The 16,235-nt window shown below is 35.9% G+C and overlaps 1 protein-coding gene across 5 annotated transcripts in view; it reads right to left on the bottom strand.

The window, feature by feature from the left end:
• LOC101146628 (putative inactive beta-glucuronidase-like protein SMA3) overlaps positions 1 to 16,235 on the bottom strand; it is a 244,541-nt gene that overhangs the window by 32,847 nt on the left and 195,459 nt on the right. For 2 of the 5 annotated variants that reach the window (XM_063706673.1, XM_063706671.1), the window contains one exon: positions 2,682 to 2,865. The exons of the other annotated variants lie outside the window; for them this stretch is intronic. The gene's annotated coding sequence lies outside the window, so the exon portion shown is untranslated. Of the gene's footprint in view, positions 1 to 2,681; positions 2,866 to 16,235 lie in introns of those variants that run through there. 5 annotated transcript variants of the gene reach the window in all.

The raw sequence follows: 16,235 nt of genomic DNA, 5'->3' as shown, positions 1-16,235 counted from the left end.
AAAAAAAAAAAGATATGTTAGTTTAATTTGTACAAGGTTATAAACACAGTAAGAAGTATGGACAGGACTCCTAATACCCATGCAATTAACGAGTTATTTTTACAAGTGGTAGCATACCTAATATAAGTACCCCACACTATCAATAGGCAGTGAATTACAAGGGACAATATTACAAAATTGTGTTGTATGTCTTCTATAAGGTGATGATTGTCTATTATCTTCCAATTAGAACAGTTATAGTCTCTGAGAAAGAATTTACAGAATCAATACAAAAACAGCAACAGCAATTATATCTCCATGTACAGGTAAAAAAATAACTCTTTTCAGTTAAAAGATCAAAGAACATTATAAATTAGATTTACAATGAAAGGGAATGGACACGTACACTGATCCAAATGATTTGGAAAATAAAATCTTAATAAATAATTATTGGTAAAGAATGTAGAAAAAAGTCAGATATCAGTATCTTCAAAATATTTAAATATCAATTTTTTTAAGCTGGGAAAAAACCCACAAAACAGGCTAACATACATATTTACCCATATTAGGAAAAGAATTTAAGGGCAATTTGATACTGTGAATATTGCAAACAAGAGAGCAAGTAAACTTCCACTTATAGCTATATAAAACTGGCTGGTAGGACCTGATGCTCTAAAAAGGAAAATGTTATTAAAATTCAAGTAGAATCAGAAATTGATATTCCAGTAAGAAGGAGGAAAGAAAACAATATAAACTTCATTTTTTTTGCTATTTTTTCTCTAGAGGCATTTAGCATAAGGTCCTGAAGAGGTAAAGGTCCTGAAGATCTATGTAGAAAACCATAACTAAGAGAATATGGAATACAACAGTGTTTTCTTCCATCAGAGCTGAAGAGACAAATGTTAGAGTTCAGGATCATGAAAGTAGACAGAAATTGAGTTTACAAGATCACAGAGAAAACTGAAATGCAAATGAGCCTTACATCTTGCATCACTCTTTCCTTCCAGGGTATTTTTGTTCTTTGAACACAGCAGGAAAAAAGGCTAATAACTAAGCAAATAAGTAGTGGCTAAGCGTCTCCGAGGCTAAAACAGCTTTTGGCAGGTTATTATGGAGATCATTGTCCACCACAGATGGAGGATCTCTAAAAAACACTGTAGGGTTTTAGTATAGGCTCTGAAGTGAGACAAACTAAAGAAAGAACAGTTTGGAAATTGCTCATCAAAGTAAAATAAACCTGAGAATCACCACAATACAAGACGAATTAAGATCACCTGCCCATTTTTTAATGGCTTCCAGAAGCAAAATAACCACTCTTGCCAGGAAAGTGACATCATTTCAAGTCTCCAGCTTTTTTTTTCTGTGTCTGTGTGTGTGTGTATTTATATAAATATACATTCAATGCAAAATGAGGGTTGCATCAGGAGATAAAATCAAAATTCACCAAAAAAAAAAAAGACTCCTGAATGATACGGATATCAATATTGTCAAAATGTTTAATTTACAACTGTAAGGTCAAGAATATAAATAAAATAAAGCAAAATTTCGGCACTGAATTGAAATTTATAAAAAGAATGAATGAACTTAAAAAAATATAAAATGTAGTTTAAATTATGAACTCAGTAGATGTGCTTAACAACAGATTAGAGGCAACTAAAGAGACAATATATTAACAGAATTATTTATCAATAGAAAAATGCAGTTTAAAGCAGATGGACAAAATCATAAGAAATAATGAATGGGAAGTTTGCAACACTAAAAAATAATTGACAAAATACATCCATCTACAAAGACTTCAAAAATTCTGCAAAACACAATTGGATAGATGAAATAAAATCACACTTAGCGGCCGGGAGCGGTGACTCACGCCTGTAATCCCAGCACTTTGGGAGGCCAAGTCGGGCGGATCACGAGGTCAGGAGATCAAGACCCTCCTGGCTAACACGGTGAAACTCCATCTCTACAAAAAAATACAAAAAATTAGCCGGGCGCGGTGGCTGGCGCCTGTAGTCCCAGCTACTCAGGAGGCTGAGGCAGGAGAATAGCGTGAACCCGGGAGGTAGAGCTTGCAGTGAGCCGAGATCGCGCCACTGCACTCCAGCCTGGGCGACAGAGCGAGACTCCGTCTCAAAAAACAAAAAACAAACAAACAAAAAATCACACTTATCATAACAAAACTGTTTGAGGAGAAAGACAAAAATCCTAAAAGTAATAGAAACCTACAATTTACATTTACTGAAGTGACAAAATAACTCAGTCATATTCACAAGAGAAATACTGGTTTGTCATTTTCTAAGTACTGAAAGAAAATAACTACCATTATAGCATTTTATTTCCACTGGGAAATATCCTCCAGGAATATTGATAAATAAAATACATTTTCAGACAAACAAATTGGAGAGCCCCTTTACCTGGAGCCAACACTAGGATAAAGTGGCTGGGAATTTCTGACTTAAATCTTTTATGAGGCTGTATTCAGAAATCATCCAGGGTTAGAATTATATGAAGGCTGAAATGGGGCTGGATGATTTGATATCAAGGTGAATCACTCCCACAGGCTTGAGAGTTGGTATTGATTATTGATTAAATACTTCAGCTGTTCTTGATAGGTTCTCTCTATGAGACAGCTGGAGTGTTGTCATAGAATGACAATTGGATTATTCTAGACTGAACAAAGCAGGAGTCTAAAGGCTTATCTTTTATGGCTGGCATGCCTTTTGTGGCTTGTTCTTAGAAGTCACACACCATCATATATACAGTATTCTATCGGTCACAAGGGCAACCCTTGTTTCAGTGTAGAAGTGGACTACGTAAGGACATAATACCATTATGGTATTATGGCAAGAATCATTGTGTTCTATCTTTCAGGCTGGCTCCCAGATGTATCTAAAAAATGAAAGCAAGGAACAAAAAACTTTGCTATGATTTATAATTGGAAAAATGCAAATTAAACTACACTGTGGTTTAATTTCTCACTTTTCACCTATCAGATTAGTACAAAACTGTATGATGACAGTCTGAGCGTGAATCTGTGGATAAAACATTGCTCATATGCAATTCTAACTGGAGAGAAATCTGGCAATATCCAACAAAAGCACATTGACATTTAACCTTTGGCCCAGCAAAAGTATTTCTATGAATTAAGGCTAATGATACATCAACAACAACTAAAATATTCATGTAGTATTATGTGTAACTAAAAGAAGATAAAGGAAAAATAAAACACTATGCCCATAAACAGAACAGTGAATGAATAAATTAATACATCCATATAATGAAGCATTTTGTATCTGGGAAAAGTGGTAAAGATCTCCTTTTATAAGCAGTATGTGGCCCTGATTCATTATTTTTCTACAGAACAGATATTTTTCATTTTTTTAGAATATTTACATTTAAATGCACAAGTGATATTGGCTTACAGTAGTAAGATTAGCCAGTTTGATATTGAGATTTTTCTAGTCTTTTAATAATGGCTTGAAGAGCTTTTTATTTTTGCCTGTGCTTCAAAACAATATCTGTCCCTTATAGGTTTTAAAAAATGAACATTATAGATATCTGATTGGATTTTTTAAGATTTGCGTTTCCCTTGTTAGACAAGAGTTGTTTTTTTTTTTTTCTTGTTTTTCTTTCAGGAAAAGGTTTTATTTAATTTCCTGCTGGAAAGGCCTTTGGTATGTTACTGTGTTTATTTTATTGAAAATTTCCTTTTTGATTGCTTTTTCATCAGGGAATGATATATTTCTATTTCGGCAAACTTATTGATGTTCTCTATCGTGTAATATATAGCCATTTTAAAATATTGATGTGCATTTGATAAGGTGACACATCCTCTATCAGCATGTATATCCAATGCATATTGTAAGTCTGTCTCATTTATCATCGTGTTTAATTCTTCTGTGTCTCCATTGCTTGACTCCCCACTCTTATTCGTCTCTCTCCCACCTTAAAGTAACCACTATTCTACATTTTAGGAGTTTCCTCCTTATTCATGTTTTATAATTACACTATAAATTTATTTATTATATGAGTTATAATTCATTTATTCATTATACAATTCATAAAATGTATAATAAATAGCCTTGTCCAAGTTTTCCTATATAGATTGGTTAAAATTTTTCCAAGTTTCTCAAGATTTCCTGAAAGTAGAATGGCTGAGATATGCAGATTTAAATTTCATTAGAAGTGTAAATTATTATTTATTTGTCCTATTTTATTTCCTTCATAAGGTAATAGTTCTAGCTGCAGTCAGACTTTATAGTTATTTTTTTTCATTTATTCCTATGTTGTTTGTAGTTATAAAACGGCATTGACACATTTAGTGTAATGATCTTTCAGAATGTGTATACTTTTAGAATTCTATTAGTTAAAGTTTCTATGTAGACATTGACTTTATTGATATTCAATCCTAACTTTTGTGAATTTTATTTATTGCTTTCTAACTTTATACTATTTTTTGTTGTTTCATTATGTTAGGTAGAATCACCAACGAAATTTTGACTCGAAACTCTGGTAATTCCTATCTTAATCCTAATGTTTTAATCAGAATGAAAATGCTCCTAATATTTCAACATTAAATAATATGATTACTAGAGGTGTTATGTAGATGTTTTGGTTGGTTACCAAAAGTCCCTATTATTGGCATATTTTAAGTGTTTTTAATATGGACAAAGAGTAATAGTCTGTTAATATTCATATGTATAGTAATAGTTTTCTTAATATTATATCACTCACCCTCTTCAAATTTAAAACCTACTTGGTCACAGTGTATTTTTTTTTTTTTTTTTTTTTGAGATGGAGTCTCGCTCTGTCGCCAAGGCTGGAGTGCAGTGGCACCATCTCGGCTCACTGCAAGCACCATCTTCCGGGTTCACGCCATTCTCCTGCCTCAGCCTCCCGAGTAGCTGGGACTACAAGCGCCTGCCACCATGCCAGGCTAATTTTTTTGTATTTTTTTTGGTAGAGATGGTGTTTCACCAGCTAGCCAGCATGGTCTCGATCTCCTAACATCGTGATCTGCCCGCCTCGGCCTCTCAAAGTGCTGGGATTACAGGCATAAGCCACCGCGCCCGGCCCACAGTGTATTCCTAATAGAGGCAGGAGGCAGACAAATGCCCAGGTAGATAAGGAAGGGTCCCTGGAGAATCTCCAACCTGCCCAAGTGTCATATCAAATGTTTTGTGCAGATAAGGGAACCTACCCAGGGGGTTTTCCTAGGCATGCCTGCAGGGACTGGAGGGCCACATGCACTGAGGGAATGTGGTGGAGCCAACCTGCATGCAGGACCCCTCTCTTTTACTTTCACCCAATAAATTCTGCCCTCTTCACCCTTCAATGTGTCTATGTGCCCAATTTTTCCTGGTCGCGAGAAAAGAACCCGGATTTAGCTGAACTAAGGAGCAAAAAATTATCCTGCCTCTATCATTATTTTATTTGCACATTGATGAATTAAGTATACTCATATTTTAATGAATATATGACTGTTTCATACAGACTTTTTGGGAATATTGCTATCAACATTATAAACGATGTGAGAGGTTTAAGAAAAATTATATAAGATATGGCATACCATTTCCTTGAAGGTTTGGTATAATTCATTTAAAAACTGTGCTGTTGGCCAGGTGCAGTGTCTCAAGTCTGTAATCCCAGCACTTTGTGAAGACAAGGCAGGTGGATCACTTGAGGTCAGGAGTATGTGACCAGCCGTGGTGAAACTCTGTCTCTACTAAAAATACAAAAATTAGTTGAGCATGTTGGCATGCACCAGTAACCCCAGCTACCTGGGAGGCTGAAGCAGGAGAATCACTTGAACCCGGATGCGGAGGTTGCAGTGAGCCGAGATTGCACCACTGCACACCAATCTAGGTGACAGAGTGAGAATCCATATAAAATAATAATAATGAAATAAATAAAAATAAAAAAACTGTGACTGTTGCTTTATTTGTACTCAGATTTATGACTGCCAACTAGATTTAGTGATAAAATAGTTAAAATTATATTTACATGTGTCCATAATTTTCTTTAAATTGGGATTATCTTGTCTTCTTTATAAAATATCTAATCTTGTTTATGTTTTCAGATAGAACCATCATGCATATTCTTATTTGAATACTAGAGACATTAAATATCAGCAAGTCACCATGTTCCATCCTCTCCCACTATACACAAAAGTTTCGGGATGATCTTGAAAAAGTTTGTTTGTATTTGGGAGATACAATGGTCTTTAACAAAAAGACACCAAAAAGAAACTCTTGGAAGAACTATTTTAGCCAATTTGTAGCTAGAATATTGTAGCAATACAATGCAGAAAATGCTATAACTACAATGTAGATATGCCAAGCAATAAAACATTTTTCCCCACAGCTCCTACTCATTAACTTTAGATACTGCATGCTTCAATTTTGAAGCCTCTAAGAGGTTTTTGTGTGTGTGTGTGTTTCTTTTTCTTCTCATTCTAATACATAATGGAAACATTTGTCTCTTTTCTGGGTTTTCAGGCTTTAAGAGATTTTATAATATGTTTTCTTTTCTACTAAAAGTTGTTTTTCTCTAAATGACTTTGATTTCTGCTAATAGTAAAAGAATGGCTGTGTTTCTATTATATATTTTACAATCCTATTACTGGAAAATAAATAAACTGCATTTTTTAAAACTTGGAAACATTTTTAGAATTGCACATCTCTTGTTCTTTACTTGGTATTTTGTCTACCAAAAGATAGTAGATAATTCAATCAACTCATAGTTTTTTCTAATCTGCAAATATTTGCTTATTCTGCAAATAATTTTTGGTCTTTGTATATTTTGTTAAACAAATTGAGAAGAATAAATTGCATATACATATACTACAGTTATATTAGAACTGTATGTTGACCACATTAAAGAGCTCTTTTTTCAAACTATGAGAAATTATATCAAATAAATTTCCTGAGCATTTGAACGTACTAGATCTCAGATTACATGCTGGGAGAATTGAGACAAATTTCTAACCTGAAGGTGCTTAAAAGAGCTGACTCAGAGTTTAAGTATCAAAACATTTAAAAGAGCGCTGGGCACGGTGGCTCACACCTATAATCCTAGCAGTTTGGGAGGCCAAGGTGGGCAGGTCACCTGAGGTTGGGAGTTCAAGACCAGCCTGACCAACATGGAGAAAGCCTGTCTCTACTAAAAATACAAAATTAGCCAGGAGTGGTGGTGCATGCCTGTAATCCCAGCTACTTGGGAGGCTGAGGCAAGAAAATTGCTTGAACTCAGGAGGCAGAAGGCAGAGGTTGCAGTCAACTGGGATTGCGCCATTGCACTCTAGCCTAGGCAATAAGAGCGAAATTTCCTCTCAAAAAAAAAAAGGAAAAACGAAAAAGAAAGAAAAAGTTTAAAAGAAAATAATTTAACATAATCAAAAATTTTTGTAAGATATTCATATTTTAATAAATTATTATTATTTTTTGGTTTACAGTGTAAAGCAAAACTCTCTGAGACAGGTCTCAACCAATTTAGAAAATTTATTTTGCCAAGGTTAGGGACATGCCTGTGAGAGCCTCAGGAGTTCCTGACCCCATCTGCCTGACCAAGTTGGCTAGGTTACAGCTTGATGTTAAACATTTTAGGGAGATATGAGACATCAATCGATACATGTAAGATATACATTGGTTTGGTTCAGAAAAGTGGAACAACTCAAAGCAGGGGCTTTCAGATCATAGGTAGATTTAAAGATTTTCTGATTGGCAACTGGTTGAAAGGGTTATTATCTAAATAAGGGAATGTCTGGGTTATGATAAGGGATTGTGAAGACCAAGGTTTTATCATGTAGATGAAGCCTTCAGGTAGAAGGCTTCAGAGATAATAGACTATAAATGTTTCTTATCCGACTTAAAGAGCCTGTTCTATCAGTAATTACAACAGGGAGGAGAGAATAATGAGGCATGTCCAGCTCCCGCTTCCCATCATGGCCTGAGCTACTTTTTCAGGTTAACTTTGGAATGTCCTTGCTGGAGAGGAGGGTCCATTCAGATGGTTGAGGGGCTTATAATTTTATTTTTGGTTTACAATAGCAATACTTCAAAAGTCACTAAGCAAAAAAGATTTAGAGGCAATATATAATCACTTTATAATCACATATTTAAATTAAATATTTTAATTTGCCAGAGAGATAATTTAGGACCATTCAAAGGATTTTTAATTCACCCAACCTAGTACTTGATGAGTTGTTACACATCATTTTTCAGCTTTTATGACCATTAATTGGTATAAAGACATGGAGTGTTAATTTTAAAAGTAAAGTTTTACTTTTTTTTTCCAATTTTATAAAACTAAATATATACCCAAACTGATAGACAACAGCTTCGAATAATCTTTATAAGAATAGCTGTTTTGGTGAAAATTAGATATTAGTTTTTCTTTTAAACTGACAATTTTTTAAAATATTTAATTAATTGTACAGTATTTTTGACCACAAAGATTTTTCACCATTGTCACTGTTATTATATAATAAAGATTATGAATAAATTTTAATATTAACCTTGGGTTATAAAATTATTTACTATTTACAAAACCAAAATAAAATGACATATATTGCAATATTTAATTCAATGGGAATAAAAACTTTGATTAGGAAAACCCCCATCTAAATATGCAATTCAAGTAGCAACCTCTAGCTTCTTAAGTTAAATAAAAAATTACCTCCTGTTTTTATAAGCAGGAAGATAGACAAGTCTACTATTCACTTTCCCATTCAAATGTTCCTTGAGTACTGAAATGGAAATTAATGAACCTCCTTCTCCAAATCAATACAGATGCCCACCTCCATATCATAATATATGATCATATCATTGAGGTTTCAAGGACTCCCCTTGATAATAGAAAGCATTTATTAAGATTCTACTATTCACCAAATTTACTCAGATTATATATATCATCTCCTCTATTTTTAAAACAACCACTTGGAGTAAGTGTTGATTAATTCAAACAATATGTATGAATTGTAAAACTTAAAAAACATAAAGTGCCCACCCTCACGAATGTTAAATTATGGTCACGGTAAGTAGAGAGGAGTCAGAAAATGAGCATAACAAATTATCAAAATACAAAATGTTATTTAAAGATTGGTGTTACCGGCTGGGTGTGGTGGCCCATGCCTGTAATCCCAGCACTTTGGGTGGCTGAGGTGGGCAGATCATGAGGTCAGGAGATTGAGAACGTCCTGGCTAACATGGTGAAACCCCGTCTCTACTAAAAAAAAAAAAAAATACAAAAAATTAGCCAGGCATGGTGGCGGGCGCCTGTGGTCCCAGCTAGTCAGGAGGCTGAGGCAGGAGAATGGCCTGAACCCAGGAGGCGAAGCTTGCAGTGAGCCAAGATTGCACCATGGCATTCCAGCCAGGGTGACAGAGCGAGACTCTGTCTAAAAAAAAAAAACACAGATTGGTGTTATTTTTTAAAAAGCAGGGAAAGGGAATAGAAGGTGTGGTTGGGAGGAAGTGCTAATTTAGGTTGAATAGTTAGAGGAAGACTTCCTTCAAAGATGATGTTTTAATACAAATCTAAAGTAGATAAGAGATATAACAAGTGAAATATTTTGGGAAGTGCATCTTAGGGAGAACAACAAGGCAAAATCTCAGATTAAACATGTTTAATGTTTACAGAAAACATGTTTGAGATGTTTAGGAATAGCAAGGAAGATAGTGTAGCCAAAAAGGAAGAAGTGTGGAGAGGTATTTGAAATGATTGAGAGAGAATGATTAAGAGATATTAGATCTCAAAATATTTTAAGTATTTCTAAGGGTTTGGGATTTCACTATGAGTGACATAAAAAGTCTTTGACATAAAAAGTCTTACCAGAGGAGTGGCATATGCCTACAGAGAAACACTTTGGCTTTATGGTGAGAATGATTGAAGGACAGGGGAAACAAGATCAGTTAGGAGGCTACTATGGCAACTCATTTGTGGCCTAATGATTGTTTGCAACAGTGGCTTTGTGAGTGCAGGGATGATGAGGGTTTTGAGGAGTGATCTATGACTCATTAAAAGGCTGAGGCTTGGCATGGTGGCTCACATCTCTAATCCCAACACTTTGGGAGGCTGAGGCAGGCGGATCACTTGAGGTCAGGAGTTTGAGACCATCATGGACAACACGGTGAAACCGGGGGGGTCGAACTTCTGACCTCAAGTGATCCACCTGTGTCAAACTCCCAAAGTGCTGGGATTACACCCGGAAGGCAGAGGTTGCACTGAGCTGAGATCACACCACTGCACTCCAGCCTTGGTAACGGAACAAGACTCTGTCTCAAAAAAAAAAAAAAAAAGAAAAGAAAAAAAAATAGCTAGGCACGGTGCCACTTGCCTGCAGTCCCAGCTACTCGAGAGGCTGATGGGTGAGGATCATTTGAACCCAGGAGGTGGAGGTTGCAGTGAACTGAGAGGGGAAAAAATAATATGATAATTTAAGAAAGAAAGGGGAAATGTGTAGTGATGTCTTTGAATATAAAAGGGCCCGCCCAGTCCAAATCAGGCTAAAAGACCCCACCACTTTTCCTTATCAAAGGCAATATCCCTTAAGGCCTGAAGCTCATAAAGGATTACAGGATATTGTTAGACATTTAAAAGCTCAAGGCTTAGTAAGAAAATGCAGCAGTCCCTGCAAAACCCGAATTCTAGGAGCACAAAAACCGAACAGTCAGTGGAGACTAGTGCAAGATCTTAGACTCATCAATGAGGGAGTAATTCCTCTATATCCAGTTGTACCCAACCCCTATACCCTGCTCTCTCAAATACCAGAGGAAGCAGAATGGTTCATGATTCTGGACCTCAAGGATGTCTTCTTCGGTATTCTGCTGCACTCTGACTCCCAGTTTCTCTTTGCCTTTGAGGATCCCACAGACCACATGTCACAACTTACATGCACGGTCTTGCCTCAAGGTTTTAGGGGTAGCCCTCATCTGTTTGGTCAGGCACTGGCCCAAGATCTAGGCCACTTCTCAAGTCCAGGTACTCTGGTCCTTCAGTATGTGAATGATTTACTTTTGCTACCAGTTTGGAAGCCTCATGCCAGCAGGCTACTCTAGATCTCTTGAATTTTCTAGCTAATCAAGGGTACAAGGCGTCTAAATTGAAGGCCCAGCTCTGCCTACAACAAGTTAAATATCTAGACCTAATCTTAGCCAGAGGAACCAAGGCCCTCAGCAAGGAACGAATACAGCCTATACTGGCTTATCCTCACCCTAAGACATTAAAACAGTTGTGGGTGTTCCTTGGAATCACTGGCTTTTGCTGACTAAGGATCCCCAGATACAGCGAGATAGCCAGGCCCCTATATCCTCTAATTAAGGAGACCCAGAGGGCAAATACTCATCTAGTAGAACGGGAACCCGCAGCAACAAGCTTCAAAACCTTAAAGCAGGCCCTAATACAAGCTCCAGCCTTAAGGCTTCCCACAGGACAAAACTTCTGTTTATACGTCACAGAGAGAGTGTGAATAGGTCTTGAAGTCCTTACTCAGACTCATGGGACAACCCCACAAGCAGTGGCATACCTAAGTAAGGAAATTGATATTGTAGCAAAAGGCTGGCCTCACTGTTTATGGGTAGTTGCAGCAGTGGCCATCTTAGTATCATAGGCTATCAAAATAATACAAGGAAAGGATCTCACTGTCTGGACTACTCACTATGTAAATGGCATACTAGGTGCCAAAGGAAGTTTATGGCTATCAGACAACCACCTGCTTAGATATCAGGCGCTACTCCTTGAGGGACCAGTGCTTCAGAAATGGATGTGTGCAGCCCTCAACCCTGCCACTTTTCTCCCAGAGGATGGGGAACCAATAGAGCATGACTGCCAACAAATTATATTCCAGGCATATGCTACCCAAGAGGATCTCTTAGAAGTCCTCTTAGCTAATCCTGACCTTAACCTATATACCGATGGAAGTGCATTTGTGGAAAATGGGATACAAAGGGCAGGTTATGCCTTAGTTAGTGATGTAACAGTACTTGAAAGTAAGCCTCTTCCCCCAGGGACCAGTGTCCAGTTAGCAGAACTGGTGGCACTTACCCGAGCCTTAGAACTCGGAAAGGGAAAAAGAATAAATGTGTATACAGATAGCAAGTATGCTTATCTAATCCTATATGCCCATGCTGTAATATGGAAAGAAAGGGAGTTCCTAACCTCTGGGGGAAGCCTCATTAAATACCACTAGGGAATCATGGAGTTATTGCACACAGTGCAAAAACCCAAGGAGGTGGCAGTCTTACAGTGCTGAAGCCATCAAAAAGGGGAAAGAGAGGGGAGAACAGCAGCATAAGTGGCTGGCAGAGGCAGGGAAAGACAGCAGAAAGGAAAGGGGCGGGGGGGTGGTGAAGACAGAAAGTCAAAGAGTGAAGAAGAGAGAGAGAGGGAAGACAAAGTCAAAGAGAGAAGGAAAGAGAGAGAGCAAGAGACAGAGAGAAAAAAGGGAGTCAGAGAGAGAGAGAGGAAAAGACAGAGAGACAGAAAGTCAGAGAAGGAAAGAGAGAAAGAGAGAGAGATGAAAGTAGTAAAGAAAAAACAGTGTACTCTATTCCTTTAAAAGCCAGGGTAAATTTAAAACCTATAATTGATAATTGAAGGTCTTCTCCATAACTCTATAACACATATATATAACACACATATATATAACAGACATATATATACACCATTAATTCACACAATTAAATATATATACATATATACCATTAATTCACACAATTAAATATATATTACATATATAATTAAATATATATATTATGTGAATTAATGGTATGTGTATATATATGTATGTATATATCTATCTGTAATGGGAACCTAAGGGACAGTGAATTATCTTATAATTCCTTATATCCCATGATCAGCAGATATCAAAAGAAGAATATTCAGTAAAAATAAATAGCTTTTGTTTTTTTCATTCTATATACTTTTTTCTTATCAATCCTAAAATCTTGATAGTGTGTCCGGAGTTGGTTCCTTCCAGTGTGTTCGTGTCTCGATGACTTCAAGAATGGAGCTGCGGACCTTCGCGGTATTATAGCTCTTAAACATGGCACAGACCCAAAGAGCAAGCAGCAGCAAGATTTATTGTGAAGAGCGAAAGAACAAAGCTTCCATATATAATTAATACAAATATAATTAAATATATATTTAATTGTGTGAATTTTTCCCTCTGATAAACAAATAGAGATTTTGTTACGGAGACAATTGAGTTGCAAAGTATAATTTGATGTGATACAAAGCAATGATAAAACAAAAAGAGAATCATGTATTGGATACGACCAAGGCAAATTTCTCTCTATTCTTAAATTAGGAGAAAATGATCTTTTACCAAAGAAGTTTATTTTTTATCTTAAAAGTTCCAGAGCAGGTGGCCTTAGGAGAAAGGATAGTAGATATTAGAAAGCTTAATTGGTGGTATAAAGAAAGGGGAAAGCCTCAAACGAGTTGACCCTGTCTGCATATTTACTTTGAGAGAATTCTTGAACCACTGAAATTGCACCCTATGAACTGCTGACATTCTTAACTGTACTACTTCCGCCTTAATGCATGTCTAATGGTAAATGAAACTCTTGCAAGATAAACAAATGTTTAATATTTTTTTAAACAGAAATATTAGCCATTACACATGAAGTATGGAGAGTTATGTGCATGGTTCAAAAACATGAAAGATGCCGCGCGCGGTGGCTCATGCCTGTAATCCCAGCACTTTGGGAGGCCGAGGTGGGCGGATCACGAGGTCAGGAGATAGAGATCATCCTGGCTAACACAGTGAAACCCCGTCTCTACTAAAAATACAAAAAAATTAGCCGGGCGTGGTGGCGGGCGACTGTAGTCCCAGCTACTCCGGAGGCTGAGGCAGGAGAATGGTGTGAACCTGGGAGGCGGAGCTTGCAGTGAGCCAAGATCGCGCCACTGTACTCCAGCCTGGGAGACAAAGCCAGATTCTGTCTCAAAAAAAAACAAAAAACAAAAAACATGAAAGACAGGTAGACTAGGGGTTATGAAAGAAGATTAAACCATTCTGAGCTGGTGAAAGACAAGAAATTGATATTTGTTAGTCAAAATATTAGTGTTTTTTCTTAATCAGTTTGGATGTAGCCTTAAATGTTAATGAAGAATAATCTAGACAGCCTTTAATTTAAAAAATCATTGTGTCTTGTAATACATTCCAGACCAAAAGTAGTAATCTTAGTGTAAGCTTTTGGACAGCTTTTGGACTAATTTATTTTTAAGTTCCATTGAGAAGGTTTAAAATTTTTATTTTTTATTTAAAATATAAAAATGTAAAAATAAAATATTTGCTTTTAATTCTCTTTCCAGTGATATTTTGTCATAAAATGAGAAAGGCAAATTACAAGTTGAATAGAGGCTTCCCATTAGCTCATTCAGCTACTATATATCTCAATTTTCAAAAAAAAAATCATTAGTAATTATATTTTGTTTTGATAATGATAGTTGTTATACTGTCTCCCCCAGAAGAAAAACCTAGCAAAACAATTCTAGATATCCTTGCCTTGACAGGAGTGGCTCCAAAAACAAAATTATGCCATGATAGGAGGAAGTACTTTTCACTGTGTGTCTTTTAAAGGTAAAACAGTGTATGAAGCCTAGAAAATTATGGTCATAAAAAATTTGAAACTTTTCTTATTTTTGCCAGCCAAATTGTAAAACAATAAAAATATTTAAGCAGAATTTGAATCAATCAAATGTATAAAATTATAATGCAGAAACAGGATTTGTTAATCTTATTTTAAATCTAACATAGGAAAGTATTAATTTCCAATAGTTTTGTTACAGCAAAAGTATGGGTTTAATCAGTGAAGTGTATGTTTCATATAACATGTATGCTATCCTGTCGATTGGATTGTTTTCTGTTTACTTATTTTATCGTCCCACAAGTTAAGCTTTAGGCTGGTAGAGGATAGGCATCATATAAATATCTCATACACAGCAATGTTTTGTAAACCCAATTTCCTGCAATAGTTCCAAACGTAATAGTTCCAAAATAATGTTTTATTTTTCTTTAGCTTCTAAGCTGTATTATCATTGTTCCCCAGAGATGTCTATATTCCTTCCAAACAAGTTTCTAGGTTCTATGTTTTCAGTCATATGACTTCCTTCTAAAAAAAAATATTTATCTAAGCTCCTTCTCTGACATTCTACAAAATCGATTTATCCTCTCCTTGAACATCCATTTCAGTCTTATCCTCAACATAAAGCCACTTTGATCCAATAAATCGTTTACTTCAAATGCAAACACACACTGTCCACTCTGAAAACTTATATGACTTTATGGTACATCTATGAGGTTACTAACTGTTAAGCTTTAATTAGAGTTATCTGTGCACATGTCTGCTTTGCCATAATAAACACATACTCAGTGTGTATAGGGATTATGTCTTAGATACCATGATAGTGGGGCTTCTCAATTCCTATATTCACTGGTGAATTTTTATAATAAAAGTAGATAATATTATAGAGATTTAAGGAAAATTTGACAGTAAAAACTGACTCTGCTTTACTGCCACAAACCTCTTTGTACCGAAGCTTGGTGGTAATAAGGGTAAGAAGGGTAATCTAAGTAACTGCCTACATAAATTTAGCGATCCCAGATGAACTTGCATAGTAAACAAGGAGAATGAGCTGCTTCAGTTTCTCAATTCAAGGATATTTGTTCATTTGGTTTTAGACACAGATGCCAATAAACAAAACAGGAAAACCCAATGCACATATGCAGTCATATCTACATTAACTTGGCCAGAGAATGTGGAAGAAAGGCTAGATTCTCAAAATCAGAAACTCTCACTAACATAAAGACCAAAAGTAATTCTTATATCCTTAACTCAAATTAATTTATTACCTCACTAATTTGTCTACATCTCTACAGTTTCCCAAAATCTTCTCTAGAGCTTTCACAAAGAGTTAGATGAAAAGTGGGTTCAACTATATATTCTGGCTTACTTCATTTACCTTTCATTATTGTAAGGTGGGGCAGAGGGTAATGAGCATGTCCTACATTTACTTACATCTTTGGTTCTAGTACTACAGTAATTGAATTTCTCCTTTCAAATGAATACCTCATGAGGTCCTGATGTGATTATTATGCATTGCATACCAGTATCAAAACATCTCATGTACCCTATAAATATATACACCTATTATATACCCAAGAAAATTTAAGATGAAAAAAATTATAGAAAATCTCTCCTCACATATTGAATTGCCTCAATTCTTTGGTCAAAATAATACAAATGATTTCATGA

The sequence above is a fragment of the Gorilla gorilla genome, chromosome 4 (genome assembly GCF_029281585.2).
Source record: "Gorilla gorilla gorilla isolate KB3781 chromosome 4, NHGRI_mGorGor1-v2.1_pri, whole genome shotgun sequence".
Lineage (NCBI taxonomy): Eukaryota > Metazoa > Chordata > Mammalia > Primates > Hominidae > Gorilla > Gorilla gorilla.
This window is presented reverse-complemented; position numbering and strand designations above follow the sequence as displayed.